At 48.1% G+C, this 21,409-nt stretch overlaps 30 non-coding genes across 30 annotated transcripts; all 30 read right to left on the bottom strand.

Annotated features, from left to right (window-relative positions):
* Positions 1-380: 380 nt before the first annotated feature.
* On the bottom strand, positions 381-499 carry LOC143870444 (5S ribosomal RNA). Its single transcript, XR_013245223.1, has one exon. It is a non-coding gene; the product is annotated as a 5S ribosomal RNA (ribosomal RNA).
* Positions 500-1,096: 597 nt separating this feature from the next.
* LOC143870443 (5S ribosomal RNA) lies at positions 1,097-1,215 on the bottom strand. The gene has a single exon (XR_013245222.1). It is a non-coding gene; the product is annotated as a 5S ribosomal RNA (ribosomal RNA).
* Positions 1,216-1,812: 597 nt separating this feature from the next.
* On the bottom strand, positions 1,813-1,931 carry LOC143870442 (5S ribosomal RNA). The gene has a single exon (XR_013245221.1). It is a non-coding gene; the product is annotated as a 5S ribosomal RNA (ribosomal RNA).
* Positions 1,932-2,528: 597 nt separating this feature from the next.
* On the bottom strand, positions 2,529-2,647 carry LOC143870441 (5S ribosomal RNA). Its single transcript, XR_013245220.1, has one exon. It is a non-coding gene; the product is annotated as a 5S ribosomal RNA (ribosomal RNA).
* A 597-nt stretch (positions 2,648-3,244) lies between these two features.
* LOC143870440 (5S ribosomal RNA) lies at positions 3,245-3,363 on the bottom strand. Its single transcript, XR_013245219.1, has one exon. It is a non-coding gene; the product is annotated as a 5S ribosomal RNA (ribosomal RNA).
* Positions 3,364-3,960: 597 nt separating this feature from the next.
* Positions 3,961-4,079, bottom strand: LOC143870439 (5S ribosomal RNA). The gene has a single exon (XR_013245218.1). It is a non-coding gene; the product is annotated as a 5S ribosomal RNA (ribosomal RNA).
* A 597-nt stretch (positions 4,080-4,676) lies between these two features.
* LOC143870437 (5S ribosomal RNA) lies at positions 4,677-4,795 on the bottom strand. The gene has a single exon (XR_013245217.1). It is a non-coding gene; the product is annotated as a 5S ribosomal RNA (ribosomal RNA).
* Positions 4,796-5,392: 597 nt separating this feature from the next.
* LOC143872965 (5S ribosomal RNA) lies at positions 5,393-5,511 on the bottom strand. Its single transcript, XR_013247689.1, has one exon. It is a non-coding gene; the product is annotated as a 5S ribosomal RNA (ribosomal RNA).
* Positions 5,512-6,108: 597 nt separating this feature from the next.
* On the bottom strand, positions 6,109-6,227 carry LOC143870435 (5S ribosomal RNA). Its single transcript, XR_013245215.1, has one exon. It is a non-coding gene; the product is annotated as a 5S ribosomal RNA (ribosomal RNA).
* Positions 6,228-6,824: 597 nt separating this feature from the next.
* Positions 6,825-6,943, bottom strand: LOC143870434 (5S ribosomal RNA). The gene has a single exon (XR_013245214.1). It is a non-coding gene; the product is annotated as a 5S ribosomal RNA (ribosomal RNA).
* A 597-nt stretch (positions 6,944-7,540) lies between these two features.
* On the bottom strand, positions 7,541-7,659 carry LOC143873115 (5S ribosomal RNA). The gene has a single exon (XR_013247836.1). It is a non-coding gene; the product is annotated as a 5S ribosomal RNA (ribosomal RNA).
* Positions 7,660-8,256: 597 nt separating this feature from the next.
* LOC143870433 (5S ribosomal RNA) lies at positions 8,257-8,375 on the bottom strand. The gene has a single exon (XR_013245213.1). It is a non-coding gene; the product is annotated as a 5S ribosomal RNA (ribosomal RNA).
* A 597-nt stretch (positions 8,376-8,972) lies between these two features.
* LOC143870432 (5S ribosomal RNA) lies at positions 8,973-9,091 on the bottom strand. The gene has a single exon (XR_013245212.1). It is a non-coding gene; the product is annotated as a 5S ribosomal RNA (ribosomal RNA).
* A 597-nt stretch (positions 9,092-9,688) lies between these two features.
* LOC143870431 (5S ribosomal RNA) lies at positions 9,689-9,807 on the bottom strand. Its single transcript, XR_013245211.1, has one exon. It is a non-coding gene; the product is annotated as a 5S ribosomal RNA (ribosomal RNA).
* Positions 9,808-10,404: 597 nt separating this feature from the next.
* Positions 10,405-10,523, bottom strand: LOC143872964 (5S ribosomal RNA). The gene has a single exon (XR_013247688.1). It is a non-coding gene; the product is annotated as a 5S ribosomal RNA (ribosomal RNA).
* Positions 10,524-11,120: 597 nt separating this feature from the next.
* On the bottom strand, positions 11,121-11,239 carry LOC143870430 (5S ribosomal RNA). Its single transcript, XR_013245210.1, has one exon. It is a non-coding gene; the product is annotated as a 5S ribosomal RNA (ribosomal RNA).
* Positions 11,240-11,836: 597 nt separating this feature from the next.
* LOC143870429 (5S ribosomal RNA) lies at positions 11,837-11,955 on the bottom strand. The gene has a single exon (XR_013245209.1). It is a non-coding gene; the product is annotated as a 5S ribosomal RNA (ribosomal RNA).
* A 597-nt stretch (positions 11,956-12,552) lies between these two features.
* On the bottom strand, positions 12,553-12,671 carry LOC143870428 (5S ribosomal RNA). Its single transcript, XR_013245208.1, has one exon. It is a non-coding gene; the product is annotated as a 5S ribosomal RNA (ribosomal RNA).
* A 597-nt stretch (positions 12,672-13,268) lies between these two features.
* On the bottom strand, positions 13,269-13,387 carry LOC143870427 (5S ribosomal RNA). Its single transcript, XR_013245207.1, has one exon. It is a non-coding gene; the product is annotated as a 5S ribosomal RNA (ribosomal RNA).
* Positions 13,388-13,984: 597 nt separating this feature from the next.
* Positions 13,985-14,103, bottom strand: LOC143870426 (5S ribosomal RNA). Its single transcript, XR_013245206.1, has one exon. It is a non-coding gene; the product is annotated as a 5S ribosomal RNA (ribosomal RNA).
* A 597-nt stretch (positions 14,104-14,700) lies between these two features.
* LOC143870424 (5S ribosomal RNA) lies at positions 14,701-14,819 on the bottom strand. Its single transcript, XR_013245204.1, has one exon. It is a non-coding gene; the product is annotated as a 5S ribosomal RNA (ribosomal RNA).
* A 597-nt stretch (positions 14,820-15,416) lies between these two features.
* On the bottom strand, positions 15,417-15,535 carry LOC143870423 (5S ribosomal RNA). Its single transcript, XR_013245203.1, has one exon. It is a non-coding gene; the product is annotated as a 5S ribosomal RNA (ribosomal RNA).
* Positions 15,536-16,132: 597 nt separating this feature from the next.
* Positions 16,133-16,251, bottom strand: LOC143873678 (5S ribosomal RNA). Its single transcript, XR_013248381.1, has one exon. It is a non-coding gene; the product is annotated as a 5S ribosomal RNA (ribosomal RNA).
* Positions 16,252-16,847: 596 nt separating this feature from the next.
* On the bottom strand, positions 16,848-16,966 carry LOC143873677 (5S ribosomal RNA). The gene has a single exon (XR_013248380.1). It is a non-coding gene; the product is annotated as a 5S ribosomal RNA (ribosomal RNA).
* Positions 16,967-17,563: 597 nt separating this feature from the next.
* LOC143870421 (5S ribosomal RNA) lies at positions 17,564-17,682 on the bottom strand. The gene has a single exon (XR_013245202.1). It is a non-coding gene; the product is annotated as a 5S ribosomal RNA (ribosomal RNA).
* A 597-nt stretch (positions 17,683-18,279) lies between these two features.
* On the bottom strand, positions 18,280-18,398 carry LOC143873267 (5S ribosomal RNA). The gene has a single exon (XR_013247986.1). It is a non-coding gene; the product is annotated as a 5S ribosomal RNA (ribosomal RNA).
* A 597-nt stretch (positions 18,399-18,995) lies between these two features.
* On the bottom strand, positions 18,996-19,114 carry LOC143870420 (5S ribosomal RNA). The gene has a single exon (XR_013245201.1). It is a non-coding gene; the product is annotated as a 5S ribosomal RNA (ribosomal RNA).
* A 597-nt stretch (positions 19,115-19,711) lies between these two features.
* On the bottom strand, positions 19,712-19,830 carry LOC143873266 (5S ribosomal RNA). The gene has a single exon (XR_013247985.1). It is a non-coding gene; the product is annotated as a 5S ribosomal RNA (ribosomal RNA).
* A 597-nt stretch (positions 19,831-20,427) lies between these two features.
* On the bottom strand, positions 20,428-20,546 carry LOC143870419 (5S ribosomal RNA). Its single transcript, XR_013245200.1, has one exon. It is a non-coding gene; the product is annotated as a 5S ribosomal RNA (ribosomal RNA).
* A 597-nt stretch (positions 20,547-21,143) lies between these two features.
* Positions 21,144-21,262, bottom strand: LOC143870418 (5S ribosomal RNA). The gene has a single exon (XR_013245199.1). It is a non-coding gene; the product is annotated as a 5S ribosomal RNA (ribosomal RNA).
* Positions 21,263-21,409: the final 147 nt, after the last annotated feature.

The raw sequence follows: 21,409 nt of genomic DNA, 5'->3' as shown, positions 1-21,409 counted from the left end.
ATCAAAAGTTATCGTCGGAACGATATTTGTGCACCAAGGGTAGCTCACGGCCAGTAAACACCTTCCGACCGGATTCATGACTCACATCCACTAGTACACTCATCCGCTATAGCCTGTACGTCACTGAATCTAAACAAACCCCCGCTATAATTTGACTGCAAATGAAATGTCAGAACGAATTCCGTTTATCGAATCAAACGACACTATCACCCCGCCATAATAAAGACCGGACGTCTTTGAATTCACCATCCGGAAGAAAATAAAAAGATCCGAACCGAAACGTAGGAGGCGACGCACTAAACGTGCGTTTCAGTTCGCATCGATGTTCCAGAACCGAAAGATTGTTCGAAAAAAGTGGTAGATAGCCGAAAAAAGTGACAGGGGTGCAACACGAGGACTTCCCAGGAGGTCACCCATCCTAGTACTACTCTCGCCCAAGCACGCTTAACTTCGGAGTTCTGATGGGATCCAGTGCATTTGTGCTGGTATGATCGCACCCAGCATGCCTCTCCATTGTCAAAGTAATAAAGAGTTTCCACTCGCATTGTCGTACGAAGTCCGTTTAAATGAAAGTGCGAAAAAATCCTGCTAGATGACACCGGATGGACGATCCGAGCATGTCGGGAAGTCGGATGACCGCCAGGGCTGTCATCGCGCGATGAATCTTCCCGAGTACCCCCGAATCAATATAAGAATCGCCACGATCTGACGGGCGGATCAAAAGTTATCGTCGGAACGATATTTGTGCACCAAGGGTAGCTCACGGCCAGTAAACACCTTCCGACCGGATTCATGACTCGCATCCACTAGTACACTCATCCGCTATAGCCTGTACGTCACTGAATCTAAACAAACCCCCGCTATAATTTGACCGCAAATGAAATGTCAGAACGAATTCCGTTTATCGAATCAAACGACACTATCACCCCGCCATAATAAAGACCGGACGTGTTTGAATTCACCATCCGGAAGAAAATAAAAAGATCCGAACCGAAACGTAGGAGGCGACGCACTAAACGTGCGTTTCAGTTCGCATCGATGTTCCAGAACCGAAAGATTGTTCGAAAAAAGTGGTAGATAGCCGAAAAAAGTGACAGGGGTGCAACACGAGGACTTCCCAGGAGGTCACCCATCCTAGTACTACTCTCGCCCAAGCACGCTTAACTTCGGAGTTCTGATGGGATCCAGTGCATTTGTGCTGGTATGATCGCACCCAGCATGCCTCTCCATTGTCAAAGTAATAAAGAGTTTCCACTCGCATTGTCGTACGAAGTCCGTTTAAATGAAAGTGCGAAAAAATCCTGCTAGATGACACCGGATGGACGATCCGAGCATGTCGGGAAGCCGGATGACCGCCAGGGCTGTCATCGCGCGATGAATCTTCCCGAGTACCCCCGAATCAATATAAGAATCGCCACGATCTGACGGGCGGATCAAAAGTTATCGTCGGAACGATATTTGTGCACCAAGGGTAGCTCACGGCCAGTAAACACCTTCCGACCGGATTCATGACTCGCATCCACTAGTACACTCATCCGCTATAGCCTGTACGTCACTGAATCTAAACAAACCCCCGCTATAATTTGACCGCAAATGAAATGTCAGAACGAATTCCGTTTATCGAATCAAACGACACTATCACCCCGCCATAATAAAGACCGGACGTCTTTGAATTCACCATCCGGAAGAAAATAAAAAGATCCGAACCGAAACGTAGGAGGCGACGCACTAAACGTGCGTTTCAGTTCGCATCGATGTTCCAGAACCGAAAGATTGTTCGAAAAAAGTGGTAGATAGCCGAAAAAAGTGACAGGGGTGCAACACGAGGACTTCCCAGGAGGTCACCCATCCTAGTACTACTCTCGCCCAAGCACGCTTAACTTCGGAGTTCTGATGGGATCCAGTGCATTTGTGCTGGTATGATCGCACCCAGCATGCCTCTCCATTGTCAAAGTAATTAAGAGTTTCCACTCGCATTGTCGTACGAAGTCCGTTTAAATGAAAGTGCGAAAAAATCCTGCTAGATGACACCGGATGGACGATCCGAGCATGTCGGGAAGCCGGATGACCGCCAGGGCTGTCATCGCGCGATGGATCTTCCCGAGTACCCCCGAATCAATATAAGAATCGCCACGATCTGACGGGCGGATCAAAAGTTATCGTCGGAACGATATTTGTGCACCAAGGGTAGCTCACGGCCAGTAAACACCTTCCGACCGGATTCATGACTCGCATCCACTAGTACACTCATCCGCTATAGCCTGTACGTCACTGAATCTAAACAAACCCCCGCTATAATTTGACCGCAAATGAAATGTCAGAACGAATTCCGTTTATCGAATCAAACGACACTATCACCTCGCCATAATAAAGACCGGACGTCTTTGAATTCACCATCCGGAAGAAAATAAAAAGATCCGAACCGAAACGTAGGAGGCGACGCACTAAACGTGCGTTTCAGTTCGCATCGATGTTCCAGAACCGAAAGATTGTTCGAAAAAAGTGGTAGATAGCCGAAAAAAGTGACAGGGGTGCAACACGAGGACTTCCCAGGAGGTCACCCATCCTAGTACTACTCTCGCCCAAGCACGCTTAACTTCGGAGTTCTGATGGGATCCAGTGCATTTGTGCTGGTATGATCGCACCCAGCATGCCTTTCCATTGTCAAAGTAATAAAGAGTTTCCACTCGCATTGTCGTACGAAGTCCGTTTAAATGAAAGTGCGAAAAAATCCTGCTAGATTACACCGGATGGACGATCCGAGCATGTCGGGAAGCCGGATGACCGCCAGGGCTGTCATCGCGCGATTAATCTTCCCGAGTAGCCCCGAATCAATATAAGAATCGCTACGATCTGACGGGCGGATCAAAAGTTATCGTCGGAACGATATTTGTGCACCAAGGGTAGCTCACGGCCAGTAAACACCTTCCGACCGGATTCATGACTCGCATCCACTAGTACACTCATCCGCTATAGCCTGTACGTCACTGAATCTAAACAAACCCCCGCTATAATTTGACGGCAAATGAAATGTCAGAACGAATTCCGTTTATCGAATCAAACGACACAATCACCCCGCCATAATAAAGACCGGACGTCTTTGAATTCACCATCCGGAAGAAAATAATAAGATCCGAACCGAAACGTAGGAGGCGACGCACTAAACGTGCGTTTCAGTTCGCATCAATGTTCCAGAACCGAAAGATTGTTCGAAAAAAGTGGTAGATAGCCGAAAAAAGTGACAGGGGTGCAACACGAGGACTTCCCAGGAGGTCACCCATCCTAGTACTACTCTCGCCCAAGCACGCTTAACTTCGGAGTTCTGATGGGATCCAGTGCATTTGTGCTGGTATGATCGCACCCAGCATGCCTCTCCATTGTCAAAGTGATAAAGAGTTTCCACTCGCATTGTCGTACGAAGTCCGTTTAAATGAAAGTGCGAAAAAATCCTGCTAGATGACACCGGATGGACGATCCGAGCATGTCGGGAAGCCGGATGACCGCCAAAGCTGTCATCGCGCGATGGATCTTCCCGAGTACCCCCGAATCAATATAAGAATCGCCACGATCTGACGGGCGGATCAAAAGTTATCGTCGGAACGATATTTGTGCACCAAGGGTAGCTCACGGCCAGTAAACACCTTCCGACCGGATTCATGACTCGCATCCACTAGTACACTCATCCGCTATAGCCTGTACGTCACTGAATCTAAACAAACCCCCGCTATAATTTGACTGCAAATGAAATGTCAGAACGAATTCCGTTTATCGAATCAAACGACACTATCACCCCGCCATAATAAAGACCGGACGTCTTTGAATTCACCATCCGGAAGAAAATAAAAAGATCCGAACCGAAACGTAGGAGGCGACGCACTAAACGTGCGTTTCAGTTCGCATCGATGTTCCAGAACCGAAAGATTGTTCGAAAAAAGTGGTAGATAGCCGAAAAAAGTGACAGGGGTGCAACACGAGGACTTCCCAGGAGGTCACCCATCCTAGTACTACTCTCGCCCAAGCACGCTTAACTTCGGAGTTCTGATGGGATCCAGTGCATTTGTGCTGGTATGATCGCACCCAGCATGCCTCTCCATTGTCAAAGTAATTAAGAGTTTCCACTCGCATTGTCGTACGAAGTCCGTTTAAATGAAAGTGCGAAAAAATCCTGCTAGATGACACCGGATGGACGATCCGAGCATGTCGGGAAGCCGGATGACCGCCAGGGCTGTCATCGCGCGATGGATCTTCCCGAGTACCCCCGAATCAATATAAGAATCGCCATGATCTGACGGGCGGATCAAAAGTTATCGTCGGAACGATATTTGTGCACCAAGGGTAGCTCACGGCCAGTAAACACCTTCCGACCGGATTCATGACTCGCATCCACTAGTACACTCATCCGCTATAGCCTGTACGTCACTGAATCTAAACAAACCCCCGCTATAATTTGACCGCAAATGAAATGTCAGAACGAATTCCGTTTATCGAATCAAACGACACTATCACCTCGCCATAATAAAGACCGGACGTCTTTGAATTCACCATCCGGAAGAAAATAAAAAGATCCGAACCGAAACGTAGGAGGCGACGCACTAAACGTGCGTTTCAGTTCGCATCGATGTTCCAGAACCGAAAGATTGTTCGAAAAAAGTGGTAGATAGCCGAAAAAAGTGACAGGGGTGCAACACGAGGACTTCCCAGGAGGTCACCCATCCTAGTACTACTCTCGCCCAAGCACGCTTAACTTCGGAGTTCTGATGGGATCCAGTGCATTTGTGCTGGTATGATCGCACCCAGCATGCCTCTCCATTGTCAAAGTAATAAAGAGTTTCCACTCGCATTGTCGTACGAAGTCCGTTTAAATGAAAGTGCGAAAAAATCCTGCTAGATGACACCGGATGGACGATCCGAGCATGTCGGGAAGCCGGATGACCGCCAGGGCTGTCATCGCGCGATGAATCTTCCCGAGTACCCCCGAATCAATATAAGAATCGCCACGATCTGACGGGCGGATCAAAAGTTATCGTCGGAACGATATTTGTGCACCAAGGGTAGCTCACGGCCAGTAAACACCTTCCGACCGGATTCATGACTCGCATCCACTAGTACACTCATCCGCTATAGCCTGTACGTCACTGAATCTAAACAAACCCCCGCTATAATTTGACCGCAAATGAAATGTCAGAACGAATTCCGTTTATCGAATCAAACGACACTATCACCTCGCCATAATAAAGACCGGACGTCTTTGAATTCACCATCCGGAAGAAAATAAAAAGATCCGAACCGAAACGTAGGAGGCGACGCACTAAACGTGCGTTTCAGTTCGCATCGATGTTCCAGAACCGAAAGATTGTTCGAAAAAAGTGGTAGATAGCCGAAAAAAGTGACAGGGGTGCAACACGAGGACTTCCCATGAGGTCACCCATCCTAGTACTACTCTCGCCCAAGCACGCTTAACTTCGGAGTTCTGATGGGATCCAGTGCATTTGTGCTGGTATGATCGCACCCAGCATGCCTCTCCATTGTCAAAGTAATAAAGAGTTTCCACTCGCATTGTCGTACGAAGTCCGTTTAAATGAAAGTGCGAAAAAATCCTGCTAGATTACACCGGATGGACGATCCGAGCATGTCGGGAAGCCGGATGACCGCCAGGGCTGTCATCGCGCGATTAATCTTCCCGAGTAGCCCCCAATCAATATAAGAATCGCTACGATCTGACGGGCGGATCAAAAGTTATCGTCGGAACGATATTTGTGCACCAAGGGTAGCTCACGGCCAGTAAACACCTTCCGACCGGATTCATGACTCGCATCCACTAGTACACTCATCCGCTATAGCCTGTACGTCACTGAATCTAAACAAACCCCCGCTATAATTTGACTGCAAATGAAATGTTAGAACGAATTCCGTTTATCGAATCAAACGACACTATCACCCCGCCATAATAAAGACCGGACGTCTTTGAATTCACCATCCGGAAGAAAATAAAAAGATCCGAACCGAAACGTAGGAGGCGACGCACTAAACGTGCGTTTCAGTTCGCATCGATGTTCCAGAACCGAAAGATTGTTCGAAAAAAGTGGTAGATAGCCGAAAAAAGTGACAGGGGTGCAACACGAGGACTTCCCAGGAGGTCACCCATCCTAGTACTACTCTCGCCCAAGCACGCTTAACTTCGGAGTTCTGATGGGATCCAGTGCATTTGTGCTGGTATGATCGCACCCAGCATGCCTCTCCATTGTCAAAGTAATAAAGAGTTTCCACTCGCATTGTCGTACGAAGTCCGTTTAAATGAAAGTGCGAAAAAATCCTGCTAGATGACACCGGATGGACGATCCGAGCATGTCGGGAAGCCGGATGACCGCCAGGGCTGTCATCGCGCGATGAATCTTCCCGAGTACCCCCGAATCAATATAAGAATCGCCACGATCTGACGGGCGGATCAAAAGTTATCGTCGGAACGATATTTGTGCACCAAGGGTAGCTCACGGCCAGTAAACACCTTCCGACCGGATTCATGACTCGCATCCACTAGTACACTCATCCGCTATAGCCTGTACGTCACTGAATCTAAACAAACCCCCGCTATAATTTGACCGCAAATGAAATGTCAGAACGAATTCCGTTTATCGAATCAAACGACACTATCACCCCGCCATAATAAAGACCGGACGTCTTTGAATTCACCATCCGGAAGAAAATAAAAAGATCCGAACCGAAACGTAGGAGGCGACGCACTAAACGTGCGTTTCAGTTCGCATCGATGTTCCAGAACCGAAAGATTGTTCGAAAAAAGTGGTAGATAGCCGAAAAAAGTGACAGGGGTGCAACACGAGGACTTCCCAGGAGGTCACCCATCCTAGTACTACTCTCGCCCAAGCACGCTTAACTTCGGAGTTCTGATGGGATCCAGTGCATTTGTGCTGGTATGATCGCACCCAGCATGCCTCTCCATTGTCAAAGTAATTAAGAGTTTCCACTCGCATTGTCGTACGAAGTCCGTTTAAATGAAAGTGCGAAAAAATCCTGCTAGATGACACCGGATGGACGATCCGAGCATGTCGGGAAGCCGGATGACCGCCAGGGCTGTCATCGCGCGATGGATCTTCCCGAGTACCCCCGAATCAATATAAGAATCGCCATGATCTGACGGGCGGATCAAAAGTTATCGTCGGAACGATATTTGTGCACCAAGGGTAGCTCACGGCCAGTAAACACCTTCCGACCGGATTCATGACTCGCATCCACTAGTACACTCATCCGCTATAGCCTGTACGTCACTGAATCTAAACAAACCCCCGCTATAATTTGACCGCAAATGAAATGTCAGAACGAATTCCGTTTATCGAATCAAACGACACTATCACCTCGCCATAATAAAGACCGGACGTCTTTGAATTCACCATCCGGAAGAAAATAAAAAGATCCGAACCGAAACGTAGGAGGCGACGCACTAAACGTGCGTTTCAGTTCGCATCGATGTTCCAGAACCGAAAGATTGTTCGAAAAAAGTGGTAGATAGCCGAAAAAAGTGACATGGGTGCAACACGAGGACTTCCCAGGAGGTCACCCATCCTAGTACTACTCTCGCCCAAGCACGCTTAACTTCGGAGTTCTGATGGGATCCAGTGCATTTGTGCTGGTATGATCGCACCCAGCATGCCTTTCCATTGTCAAAGTAATAAAGAGTTTCCACTCGCATTGTCGTACGAAGTCCGTTTAAATGAAAGTGCGAAAAAATCCTGCTAGATTACACCGGATGGACGATCCGAGCATGTCGGGAAGCCGGATGACCGCCAGGGCTGTCATCGCGCGATTAATCTTCCCGAGTAGCCCCGAATCAATATAAGAATCGCTACGATCTGACGGGCGGATCAAAAGTTATCGTCGGAACGATATTTGTGCACCAAGGGTAGCTCACGGCCAGTAAACACCTTCCGACCGGATTCATGACTCGCATCCACTAGTACACTCATCCGCTATAGCCTGTACGTCACTGAATCTAAACAAACCCCCGCTATAATTTGACGGCAAATGAAATGTCAGAACGAATTCCGTTTATCGAATCAAACGACACAATCACCCCGCCATAATAAAGACCGGACGTCTTTGAATTCACCATCCGGAAGAAAATAATAAGATCCGAACCGAAACGTAGGAGGCGACGCACTAAACGTGCGTTTCAGTTCGCATCAATGTTCCAGAACCGAAAGATTGTTCGAAAAAAGTGGTAGATAGCCGAAAAAAGTGACAGGGGTGCAACACGAGGACTTCCCAGGAGGTCACCCATCCTAGTACTACTCTCGCCCAAGCACGCTTAACTTCGGAGTTCTGATGGGATCCAGTGCATTTGTGCTGGTATGATCGCACCCAGCATGCCTCTCCATTGTCAAAGTAATAAAGAGTTTCCACTCGCATTGTCGTACGAAGTCCGTTTAAATGAAAGTGCGAAAAAATCCTGCTAGATGACACCGGATGGACGATCCGAGCATGTCGGGAAGCCGGATGACCGCCAAAGCTGTCATCGCGCGATGGATCTTCCCGAGTACCCCCGAATCAATATAAGAATCGCCACGATCTGACGGGCGGATCAAAAGTTATCGTCGGAACGATATTTGTGCACCAAGGGTAGCTCACGGCCAGTAAACACCTTCCGACCGGATTCATGACTCGCATCCACTAGTACACTCATCCGCTATAGCCTGTACGTCACTGAATCTAAACAAACCCCCGCTATAATTTGACTGCAAATGAAATGTCAGAACGAATTCCGTTTATCGAATCAAACGACACTATCACCCCGCCATAATAAAGACCGGACGTCTTTGAATTCACCATCCGGAAGAAAATAAAAAGATCCGAACCGAAACGTAGGAGGCGACGCACTAAACGTGCGTTTCAGTTCGCATCGATGTTCCAGAACCGAAAGATTGTTCGAAAAAAGTGGTAGATAGCCGAAAAAAGTGACAGGGGTGCAACACGAGGACTTCCCAGGAGGTCACCCATCCTAGTACTACTCTCGCCCAAGCACGCTTAACTTCGGAGTTCTGATGGGATCCAGTGCATTTGTGCTGGTATGATCGCACCCAGCATGCCTCTCCATTGTCAAAGTAATTAAGAGTTTCCACTCGCATTGTCGTACGAAGTCCGTTTAAATGAAAGTGCGAAAAAATCCTGCTAGATGACACCGGATGGACGATCCGAGCATGTCGGGAAGCCGGATGACCGCCAGGGCTGTCATCGCGCGATGGATCTTCCCGAGTACCCCCGAATCAATATAAGAATCGCCATGATCTGACGGGCGGATCAAAAGTTATCGTCGGAACGATATTTGTGCACCAAGGGTAGCTCACGGCCAGTAAACACCTTCCGACCGGATTCATGACTCGCATCCACTAGTACACTCATCCGCTATAGCCTGTACGTCACTGAATCTAAACAAACCCCCGCTATAATTTGACCGCAAATGAAATGTCAGAACGAATTCCGTTTATCGAATCAAACGACACTATCACCTCGCCATAATAAAGACCGGACGTCTTTGAATTCACCATCCGGAAGAAAATAAAAAGATCCGAACCGAAACGTAGGAGGCGACGCACTAAACGTGCGTTTCAGTTCGCATCGATGTTCCAGAACCGAAAGATTGTTCGAAAAAAGTGGTAGATAGCCGAAAAAAGTGACAGGGGTGCAACACGAGGACTTCCCAGGAGGTCACCCATCCTAGTACTACTCTCGCCCAAGCACGCTTAACTTCGGAGTTCTGATGGGATCCAGTGCATTTGTGCTGGTATGATCGCACCCAGCATGCCTCTCCATTGTCAAAGTAATAAAGAGTTTCCACTCGCATTGTCGTACGAAGTCCGTTTAAATGAAAGTGCGAAAAAATCCTGCTAGATGACACCGGATGGACGATCCGAGCATGTCGGGAAGCCGGATGACCGCCAGGGCTGTCATCGCGCGATGAATCTTCCCGAGTACCCCCGAATCAATATAAGAATCGCCACGATCTGACGGGCGGATCAAAAGTTATCGTCGGAACGATATTTGTGCACCAAGGGTAGCTCACGGCCAGTAAACACCTTCCGACCGGATTCATGACTCGCATCCACTAGTACACTCATCCGCTATAGCCTGTACGTCACTGAATCTAAACAAACCCCCGCTATAATTTGACCGCAAATGAAATGTCAGAACGAATTCCGTTTATCGAATCAAACGACACTATCACCTCGCCATAATAAAGACCGGACGTCTTTGAATTCACCATCCGGAAGAAAATAAAAAGATCCGAACCGAAACGTAGGAGGCGACGCACTAAACGTGCGTTTCAGTTCGCATCGATGTTCCAGAACCGAAAGATTGTTCGAAAAAAGTGGTAGATAGCCGAAAAAAGTGACAGGGGTGCAACACGAGGACTTCCCATGAGGTCACCCATCCTAGTACTACTCTCGCCCAAGCACGCTTAACTTCGGAGTTCTGATGGGATCCAGTGCATTTGTGCTGGTATGATCGCACCCAGCATGCCTCTCCATTGTCAAAGTAATAAAGAGTTTCCACTCGCATTGTCGTACGAAGTCCGTTTAAATGAAAGTGCGAAAAAATCCTGCTAGATGACACCGGATGGACGATCCGAGCATGTCGGGAAGCCGGATGACCGCCAGGGCTGTCATCGCGCGATGAATCTTCCCGAGTACCCCCGAATCAATATAAGAATCGCCACGATCTGACGGGCGGATCAAAAGTTATCGTCGGAACGATATTTGTGCACCAAGGGTAGCTCACGGCTAGTAAACACCTTCCGACCGGATTCATGACTCGCATCCACTAGTACACTCATCTGCTATAGCCTGTACGTCACTGAATCTAAACAAACCCCCGCTATAATTTGACGGCAAATGAAATGTCAGAACGAATTCCGTTTATCGAATCAAACGACACTATCACCCCGCCATAATAAAGACCGGACGTCTTTGAATTCACCATCCGGAAGAAAATAATAAGATCCGAACCGAAACGTAGGAGGCGACGCACTAAACGTGCGTTTCAGTTCGCATCAATGTTCCAGAACCGAAAGATTGTTCGAAAAAAGTGGTAGATAGCCGAAAAAAGTGACAGGGGTGCAACACGAGGACTTCCCAGGAGGTCACCCATCCTAGTACTACTCTCGCCCAAGCACGCTTAACTTCGGAGTTCTGATGGGATCCAGTGCATTTGTGCTGGTATGATCGCACCCAGCATGCCTCTCCATTGTCAAAGTAATAAAGAGTTTCCACTCGCATTGTCGTACGAAGTCCGTTTAAATGAAAGTGCGAAAAAATCCTGCTAGATGACACCGGATGGACGATCCGAGCATGTCGGGAAGCCGGATGACCGCCAGGGCTGTCATCGCGCGATGATTCTTCCCGAGTACCCCCGAATCAATATAAGAATCGCCACGATCTGACGGGCGGATCAAAAGTTATCGTCGGAACGATATTTGTGCACCAAGGGTAGCTCACGGCCAGTAAACACCTTCCGACCGGATTCATGACTCGCATCCACTAGTACACTCATCCGCTATAGCCTGTACGTCACTGAATCTAAACAAACCCCCGCTATAATTTGACCGCAAATGAAATGTCAGAACGAATTCCGTTTATCGAATCAAACGACACTATCACCCCGCCATAATAAAGACCGGACGTGTTTGAATTCACCATCCGGAAGAAAATAAAAAGATCCGAACCGAAACGTAGGAGGCGACGCACTAAACGTGCGTTTCAGTTCGCATCGATGTTCCAGAACCGAAAGATTGTTCGAAAAAAGTGGTAGATAGCCGAAAAAAGTGACAGGGGTGCAACACGAGGACTTCCCAGGAGGTCACCCATCCTAGTACTACTCTCGCCCAAGCACGCTTAACTTCGGAGTTCTGATGGGATCCAGTGCATTTGTGCTGGTATGATCGCACCCAGCATGCCTCTCCATTGTCAAAGTAATAAAGAGTTTCCACTCGCATTGTCGTACGAAGTCCGTTTAAATGAAAGTGCGAAAAAATCCTGCTAGATGACACCGGATGGACGATCCGAGCATGTCGGGAAGCCGGATGACCGCCAGGGCTGTCATCGCGCGATGGATCTTCCCGAGTACCCCCGAATTAATATAAGAATCGCCACGATCTGACGGGCGGATCAAAAGTTATCGTCGGAACGATATTTGTGCACCAAGGGTAGCTCACGGCCAGTAAACACCTTCCGACCGGATTCATGACTCGCATCCACTAGTACACTCATCCGCTATAGCCTGTACGTCACTGAATCTAAACAAACCCCCGCTATAATTTGATCGCAAATGAAATGTCAGAACGAATTCCGTTTATCGAATCAAACGACACTATCACCTCGCCATAATAAAGACCGGACGTCTTTGAATTCACCATCCGGAAGAAAATAAAAAGATCCGAACCGAAACGTAGGAGGCGACGCACTAAACGTGCGTTTCAGTTCGCATCGATGTTCCAGAACCGAAAGATTGTTCGAAAAAAGTGGTAGATAGCCGAAAAAAGTGACAGGGGTGCAACACGAGGACTTCCCAGGAGGTCACCCATCCTAGTACTACTCTCGCCCAAGCACGCTTAACTTCGGAGTTCTGATGGGATCCAGTGCATTTGTGCTGGTATGATCGCACCCAGCATGCCTCTCCATTGTCAAAGTAATTAAGAGTTTCCACTCGCATTGTCGTACGAAGTCCGTTTAAATGAAAGTGCGAAAAAATCCTGCTAGATGACACCGGATGGACGATCCGAGCATGTCGGGAAGCCGGATGACCGCCAGGGCTGTCATCGCGCGATGGATCTTCCCGAGTACCCCCGAATCAATATAAGAATCGCCACGATCTGACGGGCGGATCAAAAGTTATCGTCGGAACGATATTTGTGCACCAAGGGTAGCTCACGGCCAGTAAACACCTTCCGACCGGATTCATGACTCGCATCCACTAGTACACTCATCCGCTATAGCCTGTACGTCACTGAATCTAAACAAACCCCCGCTATAATTTGACCGCAAATGAAATGTCAGAACGAATTCCGTTTATCGAATCAAACGACACTATCACCTCGCCATAATAAAGACCGGACGTCTTTGAATTCACCATCCGGAAGAAAATAAAAAGATCCGAACCGAAACGTAGGAGGCGACGCACTAAACGTGCGTTTCAGTTCGCATCGATGTTCCAGAACCGAAAGATTGTTCGAAAAAAGTGGTAGATAGCCGAAAAAAGTGACAGGGGTGCAACACGAGGACTTCCCAGGAGGTCACCCATCCTAGTACTACTCTCGCCCAAGCACGCTTAACTTCGGAGTTCTGATGGGATCCAGTGCATTTGTGCTGGTATGATCGCACCCAGCATGCCTCTCCATTGTCAAAGTAATAAAGAGTTTCCACTCGCATTGTCGTACGAAGTCCGTTTAAATGAAAGTGCGAAAAAATCCTGCTAGATGACACCGGATGGACGATCCGAGCATGTCGGGAAGCCGGATGACCGCCAGGGCTGTCATCGCGCGATGATTCTTCCCGAGTACCCCCGAATCAATATAAGAATCGCCACGATCTGACGGGCGGATCAAAAGTTATCGTCGGAACGATATTTGTGCACCAAGGGTAGCTCACGGCCAGTAAACACCTTCCGACCGGATTCATGACTCGCATCCACTAGTACACTCATCCGCTATAGCCTGTACGTCACTGAATCTAAACAAACCCCCGCTATAATTTGACTGCAAATGAAATGTCAGAACGAATTCCGTTTATCGAATCAAACGACACTATCACCCCGCCATAATAAAGACCGGACGTCTTTGAATTCACCATCCGGAAGAAAATAAAAAGATCCGAACCGAAACGTAGGAGGCGACGCACTAAACGTGCGTTTCAGTTCGCATCGATGTTCCAGAACCGAAAGATTGTTCGAAAAAAGTGGTAGATAGCCGAAAAAAGTGACAGGGGTGCAACACGAGGACTTCCCAGGAGGTCACCCATCCTAGTACTACTCTCGCCCAAGCACGCTTAACTTCGGAGTTCTGATGGGATCCAGTGCATTTGTGCTGGTATGATCGCACCCATCATGCCTCTCCATTGTCAAAGTAATTAAGAGTTTCCACTCGCATTGTCGTACGAAGTCCGTTTAAATGAAAGTGCGAAAAAATCCTGCTAGATGACACCGGATGGACGATCCGAGCATGTCGGGAAGCCGGATGACCGCCAGGGCTGTCATCGCGCGATAGATCTTCCCGAGTACCCCCGAATCAATATAAGAATCGCCACGATCTGACGGGCGGATCAAAAGTTATCGTCGGAACGATATTTGTGCACCAAGGGTAGCTCACGGCCAGTAAACACCTTCCGACCGGATTCATGACTCGCATCCACTAGTACACTCATCCGCTATAGCCTGTACGTCACTGAATCTAAACAAACCCCCGCTATAATTTGACCGCAAATGAAATGTCAGAACGAATTCCGTTTATCGAATCAAACGACACTATCACCTCGCCATAATAAAGACCGGACGTCTTTGAATTCACCATCCGGAAGAAAATAAAAAGATCCGAACCGAAACGTAGGAGGCGACGCACTAAACGTGCGTTTCAGTTCGCATCGATGTTCCAGAACCGAAAGATTGTTCGAAAAAAGTGGTAGATAGCCGAAAAAAGTGACAGGGGTGCAACACGAGGACTTCCCAGGAGGTCACCCATCCTAGTACTACTCTCGCCCAAGCACGCTTAACTTCGGAGTTCTGATGGGATCCAGTGCATTTGTGCTGGTATGATCGCACCCAGCATGCCTCTCCATTGTCAAAGTAATAAAGAGTTTCCACTCGCATTGTCGTACGAAGTCCGTTTAAATGAAAGTGCGAAAAAATCCTGCTAGATGACACCGGATGGACGATCCGAGCATGTCGGGAAGCCGGATGACCGCCAGGGCTGTCATCGCGCGATGAATCTTCCCGAGTACCCCCGAATCAATATAAGAATCGCCACGATCTGACGGGCGGATCAAAAGTTATCGTCGGAACGATATTTGTGCACCAAGGGTAGCTCACGGCCAGTAAACACCTTCCGACCGGATTCATGACTCGCATCCACTAGTACACTCATCCGCTATAGCCTGTACGTCACTGAATCTAAACAAACCCCCGCTATAATTTGACTGCAAATGAAATGTCAGAACGAATTCCGTTTATCGAATCAAACGACACTATCACCCCGCCATAATAAAGACCGGACGTCTTTAAATTCACCATCCGGAAGAAAATAAAAAGATCCGAACCGAAACGTAGGAGGCGACGCACTAAACGTGCGTTTCAGTTCGCATCGATGTTCCAGAACCGAAAGATTGTTCGAAAAAAGTGGTAGATAGCCGAAAAAAGTGACAGGGGTGCAACACGAGGACTTCCCAGGAGGTCACCCATCCTAGTACTACTCTCGCCCAAGCACGCTTAACTTCGGAGTTCTGATGGGATCCAGTGCATTTGTGCTGGTATGATCGCACCCAGCATGCCTTTCCATTGTCAAAGTAATAAAGAGTTTCCACTCGCATTGTCGTACGAAGTCCGTTTAAATGAAAGTGCGAAAAAATCCTGCTAGATTACACCGGATGGACGATCCGAGCATGTCGGGAAGCCGGATGACCGCCAGGGCTGTCATCGCGCGATTAATCTTCCCGAGTAGCCCCGAATCAATATAAGAATCGCTACGATCTGACGGGCGGATCAAAAGTTATCGTCGGAACGATATTTGTGCACCAAGGGTAGCTCACGGCCAGTAAACACCTTCCGACCGGATTCATGACTCGCATCCACTAGTACACTCATCCGCTATAGCCTGTACGTCACTGAATCTAAACAAACCCCCGCTATAATTTGACCGCAAATGAAATGTCAGAACGAATTCCGTTTATCGAATCAAACGACACTATCACCCCGCCATAATAAAGACCGGACGTCTTTGAATTCACCATCCGGAAGAAAATAAAAAGATCCGAACCGAAACGTAGGAGGCGACGCACTAAACGTGCGTTTCAGTTCGCATCGATGTTCCAGAACCGAAAGATTGTTCGAAAAAAGTGGTAGATAGCCGAAAAAAGTGACAGGGGTGCAACACGAGGACTTCCCAGGAGGTCACCCATCCTAGTACTACTCTCGCCCAAGCACGCTTAACTTCGGAGTTCTGATGGGATCCAGTGCATTTGTGCTGGTATGATCGCAGCCAGCATGCCTTTCCATTGTCAAAGTAATAAAGAGTTTCAACTCGCATTGTCGTACGAAGTCCGTTTAAATGAAAGTGCGAAAAAATCCTGCTAGATTACACCGGATGGACGATCCGAGAATGTCGGGAAGCCGGATGACCGCCAGGGCTGTCATCGCGCGATTAATCTTCCCGAGTAGCCCCCAATCAATATAAGAATCGCTACGATCTGACGGGCGGATCAAAAGTTATCGTCGGAACGATATTTGTGCACCAAGGGTAGCTCACGGCCAGTAAACACCTTCCGACCGGATTCATGACTCGCATCCACTAGTACACTCATCCGCTATAGCCTGTACGTCACTGAATCTAAACAAACCCCCGCTATAATTTGACCGCAAATGAAATGTCAGAACGAATTCCGTTTATCGAATCAAACGACACTATCACCCCGCCATAATAAAGACCGGACGTGTTTGAATTCACCATCCGGAAGAAAATAAAAAGATCCGAACCGAAACGTAGGAGGCGACGCACTAAACGTGCGTTTCAGTTCGCATCGATGTTCCAGAACCGAAAGATTGTTCGAAAAAAGTGGTAGATAGCCGAAAAAGTGACAGGGGTGCAACACGAGGACTTCCCAGGAGGTCACCCATCCTAGTACTACTCTCGCCCAAGCACGCTTAACTTCGGAGTTCTGATGGGATCCAGTGCATTTGTGCTGGTATGATCGCAGCCAGCATGCCTTTCCATTGTCAAAGTAATAAAGAGTTTCCACTCGCATTGTCGTACGAAGTCCGTTTAAATGAAAGTGCGAAAAAATCCTGCTAGATTACACCGGATGGACGATCCGAGCATGTCGGGAAGCCGGATGACCGCCAGGGCTGTCATCGCGCGATTAATCTTCCCGAGTAGCCCCCAATCAATATAAGAATCGCTACGATCTGACGGGCGGATCAAAAGTTATCGTCGGAACGATATTTGTGCACCAAGGGTAGCTCACGGCCAGTAAACACCTTCCGACCGGATTCATGACTCGCATCCACTAGTACACTCATCCGCTATAGCCTGTACGTCACTGAATCTAAACAAACCCCCGCTATAATTTGACTGCAAATGAAATGTTAGAACGAATTCCGTTTATCGAATCAAACGACACTATCACCCCGCCATAATAAAGACCGGACGTCTTTGAATTCACCATCCGGAAGAAAATAAAAAGATCCGAACCGAAACGTAGGAGGCGACGCACTAAACGTGCGTTTCAGTTCGCATCGATGTTCCAGAACCGAAAGATTGTTCGAAAAAAGTGGTAGATAGCCGAAAAAAGTGACAGGGGTGCAACACGAGGACTTCCCAGGAGGTCACCCATCCTAGTACTACTCTCGCCCAAGCACGCTTAACTTCGGAGTTCTGATGGGATCCAGTGCATTTGTGCTGGTATGATCGCACCCAGCATGCCTCTCCATTGTCAAAGTAATAAAGAGTTTCCACTCGCATTGTCGTACGAAGTCCGTTTAAATGAAAGTGCGAAAAAATCCTGCTAGATGACACCGGATGGACGATCCGAGCATGTCGGGAAGCCGGATGACCGCCAGGGCTGTCATCGCGCGATGAATCTTCCCGAGTACCCCCGAATCAATATAAGAATCGCCACGATCTGACGGGCGGATCAAAAGTTATCGTCGGAACGATATTTGTGCACCAAGGGTAGCTCACGGCCAGTAAACACCTTCCGACCGGATTCATGACTCGCATCCACTAGTACACTCATCCGCTATAGCCTGTATGTCACTGAATCTAAACAAACCCCCGCTATAATTTGACTGCAAATGAAATGTCAGAACGAATTCCGTTTATCGAATCAAACGACACTATCACCCCGCCATAATAAAGACCGGACGTCTTTGAATTCACCATCTGGAAGAAAATAAAAAGATCCGAACCGAAACGTAGGAGGCGACGCACTAAACGTGCGTTTCAGTTCGCATCGATGTTCCAGAACCGAAAGATTGTTCGAAAAAAGTGGTAGATAGCCGAAAAAAGTGACAGGGGTGCAACACGAGGACTTCCCAGGAGGTCACCCATCCTAGTACTACTCTCGCCCAAGCACGCTTAACTTCGGAGTTCTGATGGGATCCTGTGCATTTGTGCTGGTATGATCGCACCCAGCATGCCTCTCCATTGTCAAAGTAATAAAGAGTTTCCACTCGCATTGTCGTACGAAGTCCGTTTAAATGAAAGTGCGAAAAAATCCTGCTAGATGACACCGGATGGACGATCCGAGCATGTCGGGAAGCCGGATGACCGCCAGGGCTGTCATCGCGCGATGATTCTTCCCGAGTACCCCCGAATCAATATAAGAATCGCCACGATCTGACGGGCGGATCAAAAGTTATCGTCGGAACGATATTTGTGCACCAAGGGTAGCTCACGGCCAGTAAACACCTTCCGACCGGATTCATGACTCGCATCCACTAGTACACTCATCCGCTATAGCCTGTACGTCACTGAATCTAAACAAACCCCCGCTATAATTTGACCGCAAATGAAATGTCAGAACGAATTCCGTTTATCGAATCAAACGACACTATCACCCCGCCATAATAAAGACCGGACGTCTTTGAATTCACCATCCGGAAGAAAATAAAAAGATCCGAACCGAAACGTAGGAGGCGACGCACTAAACGTGCGTTTCAGTTCGCATCGATGTTCCAGAACCGAAAGATTGTTCGAAAAAAGTGGTAGATAGCCGAAAAAAGTGACAGGGGTGCAACACGAGGACTTCCCAGGAGGTCACCCATCCTAGTACTACTCTCGCCCAAGCACGCTTAACTTCGGAGTTCTGATGGGATCCAGTGCATTTGTGCTGGTATGATCGCACCCAGCATGCCTCTCCATTGTCAAAGTAATAAAGAGTTTCCACTCGCATTGTCGTACGAAGTCCGTTTAAATGAAAGTGCGAAAAAATCCTGCTAGATGACACCGGATGGACGATCCGAGCATGTCGGGAAGCCGGATGACCGCCAGGGCTGTCATCGCGCGATGAATCTTCCCGAGTACCCCCGAATCAATATAAGAATCGCCACGATCTGACGGGCGGATCAAAAGTTATCGTCGGAACGATATTTGTGCACCAAGGGTAGCTCACGGCCAGTAAACACCTTCCGACCGGATTCATGACTCGCATCCACTAGTACACTCATCCGCTATAGCCTGTACATCACTGAATCTAAACAAACCCCCGCTATAATTTGACCGCAAATGAAATGTCAGAACGAATTCCGTTTATCGAATCAAACGACACTATCACCCCGCCATAATAAAGACCGGACGTCTTTGAATTCACCATCCGGAAGAAAATAAAAAGATCCGAACCGAAACGTAGGAGGCGACGCACTAAACGTGCGTTTCAGTTCGCATCGATGTTCCAGAACCGAAAGATTGTTCGAAAAAAGTGGTAGATAGCCGAAAAAAGTGACAGGGGTGCAACACGAGGACTTCCCAGGAGGTCACCCATCCTAGTACTACTCTCGCCCAAGCACGCTTAACTTCGGAGTTCTGATGGGATCCTGTGCATTTGTGCTGGTATGATCGCACCCAGCATGCCTCTCCATTGTCAAAGTAATAAAGAGTTTCCACTCGCATTGTCGTACGAAGTCCGTTTAAATGAAAGTGCGAAAAAATCCTGCTAGATGACACCGGATGGACGATCCGAGCATGTCGGGAAGCCGGATGACCGCCAGAGCTGTCATCGCGCGATGGATCTTCCCGAGTACCCCCGAATCAATATAAGAATCGCCACGATCTGACGGGCGGATCAAAAGTTATCGTCGGAACGATATTTGTGCACCAAGGGTAGCTCACGGCCAGTAAACACCTTCCGACCGGATTCATGACTCACATCCACTAGTACACTCATCCGCTATAGCCTGTACGTCACTGAATCTAAACAAACCCCCGCTATAATTTGACTGCAAATGAAATGTCAGAACGAATTCCGTTTATCGAATCAAACGACACTATCACCCCGCCATAATAAAGACCGGACGTCTTTGAATTCACCATCCGGAAGAAAATAAAAAGATCCGAACCGAAACGTAGGAGGCGACGCACTAAACGTGCGTTTCAGTTCGCATCGATGTTCCAGAACCGAAAGATTGTTCGAAAAAAGTGGTAGATAGCCGAAAAAAGTGACAGGGGTGCAACACGAGGACTTCCCAGGAGGTCACCCATCCTAGTACTACTCTCGCCCAAGCACGCTTAACTTCGGAGTTCTGATGGGATCCAGTGCATTTGTGCTGGTATGATCGCACCCAGCATGCCTCTCCATTGTCAAAGTAATAAAGAGTTTCCACTCGCATTGTCGTACGAAGTCCGTTTAAATGAAAGTGCGAAAAAATCCTGCTAGATGACACCGGATGGACGATCCGAGCATGTCGGGAAGCCGGATGACCGCCAGGGCTGTCATCGCGCGATGAATCTTCCCGAGTACCCCCGAATCAATATAAGAATCGCCACGATCTGACGGGCGGATCAAAAGTTATCGTCGGAACGATATTTGTGCACCAAGGGTAGCTCACGGCCAGTAAACACCTTCCGACCGGATTCATGACTCGCATCCACTAGTACACTCATCCGCTATAGCCTGTACGTCACTGAATCTAAACAAACCCCCGCTATAATTTGACTGCAAATGAAATGTCAGAACGAATTCCGTTTATCGAATCAAACGACACTATCACCCCACCATAATAAAGACCGGACGTCTTTAAATTCACCATCCGGAAGAAAATAAAAAGATCCGAACCGAAACGTAGGAGGCGACGCACTAAACGTGCGTTTCAGTTCGCATCGATGTTCCAGAACCGAAAGATTGTTCGAAAAAAGTGGTAGATAGCCGAAAAAAGTGACAGGGGTGCAACACGAGGACTTCCCAGGAGGTCACCCATCCTAGTACTACTCTCGCCCAAGCACGCTTAACTTCGGAGTTCTGATGGGATCCAGTGCATTTGTGCTGGTATGATCGCACCCAGCATGCCTTTCCATTGTCAAAGTAATAAAGAGTTTCCACTCGCATTGTCGTACGAAGTCCGTTTAAATGAAAGTGCGAAAAAATCCTGCTAGATTACACCGGATGGACGATCCGAGCATGTCGGGAAGCCGGATGACCGCCAGGGC

Source organism: Tasmannia lanceolata, unplaced genomic scaffold (assembly GCF_043159265.1).
Source record: "Tasmannia lanceolata isolate RefF3 unplaced genomic scaffold, GAP_Taslan_0.1 ptg000003l, whole genome shotgun sequence".
NCBI classification, from domain to species: domain Eukaryota; kingdom Viridiplantae; phylum Streptophyta; class Magnoliopsida; order Canellales; family Winteraceae; genus Tasmannia; species Tasmannia lanceolata.
Note: the sequence above shows the minus strand (reverse complement) of the source record. Positions and strands in the feature narration are given on the sequence as shown.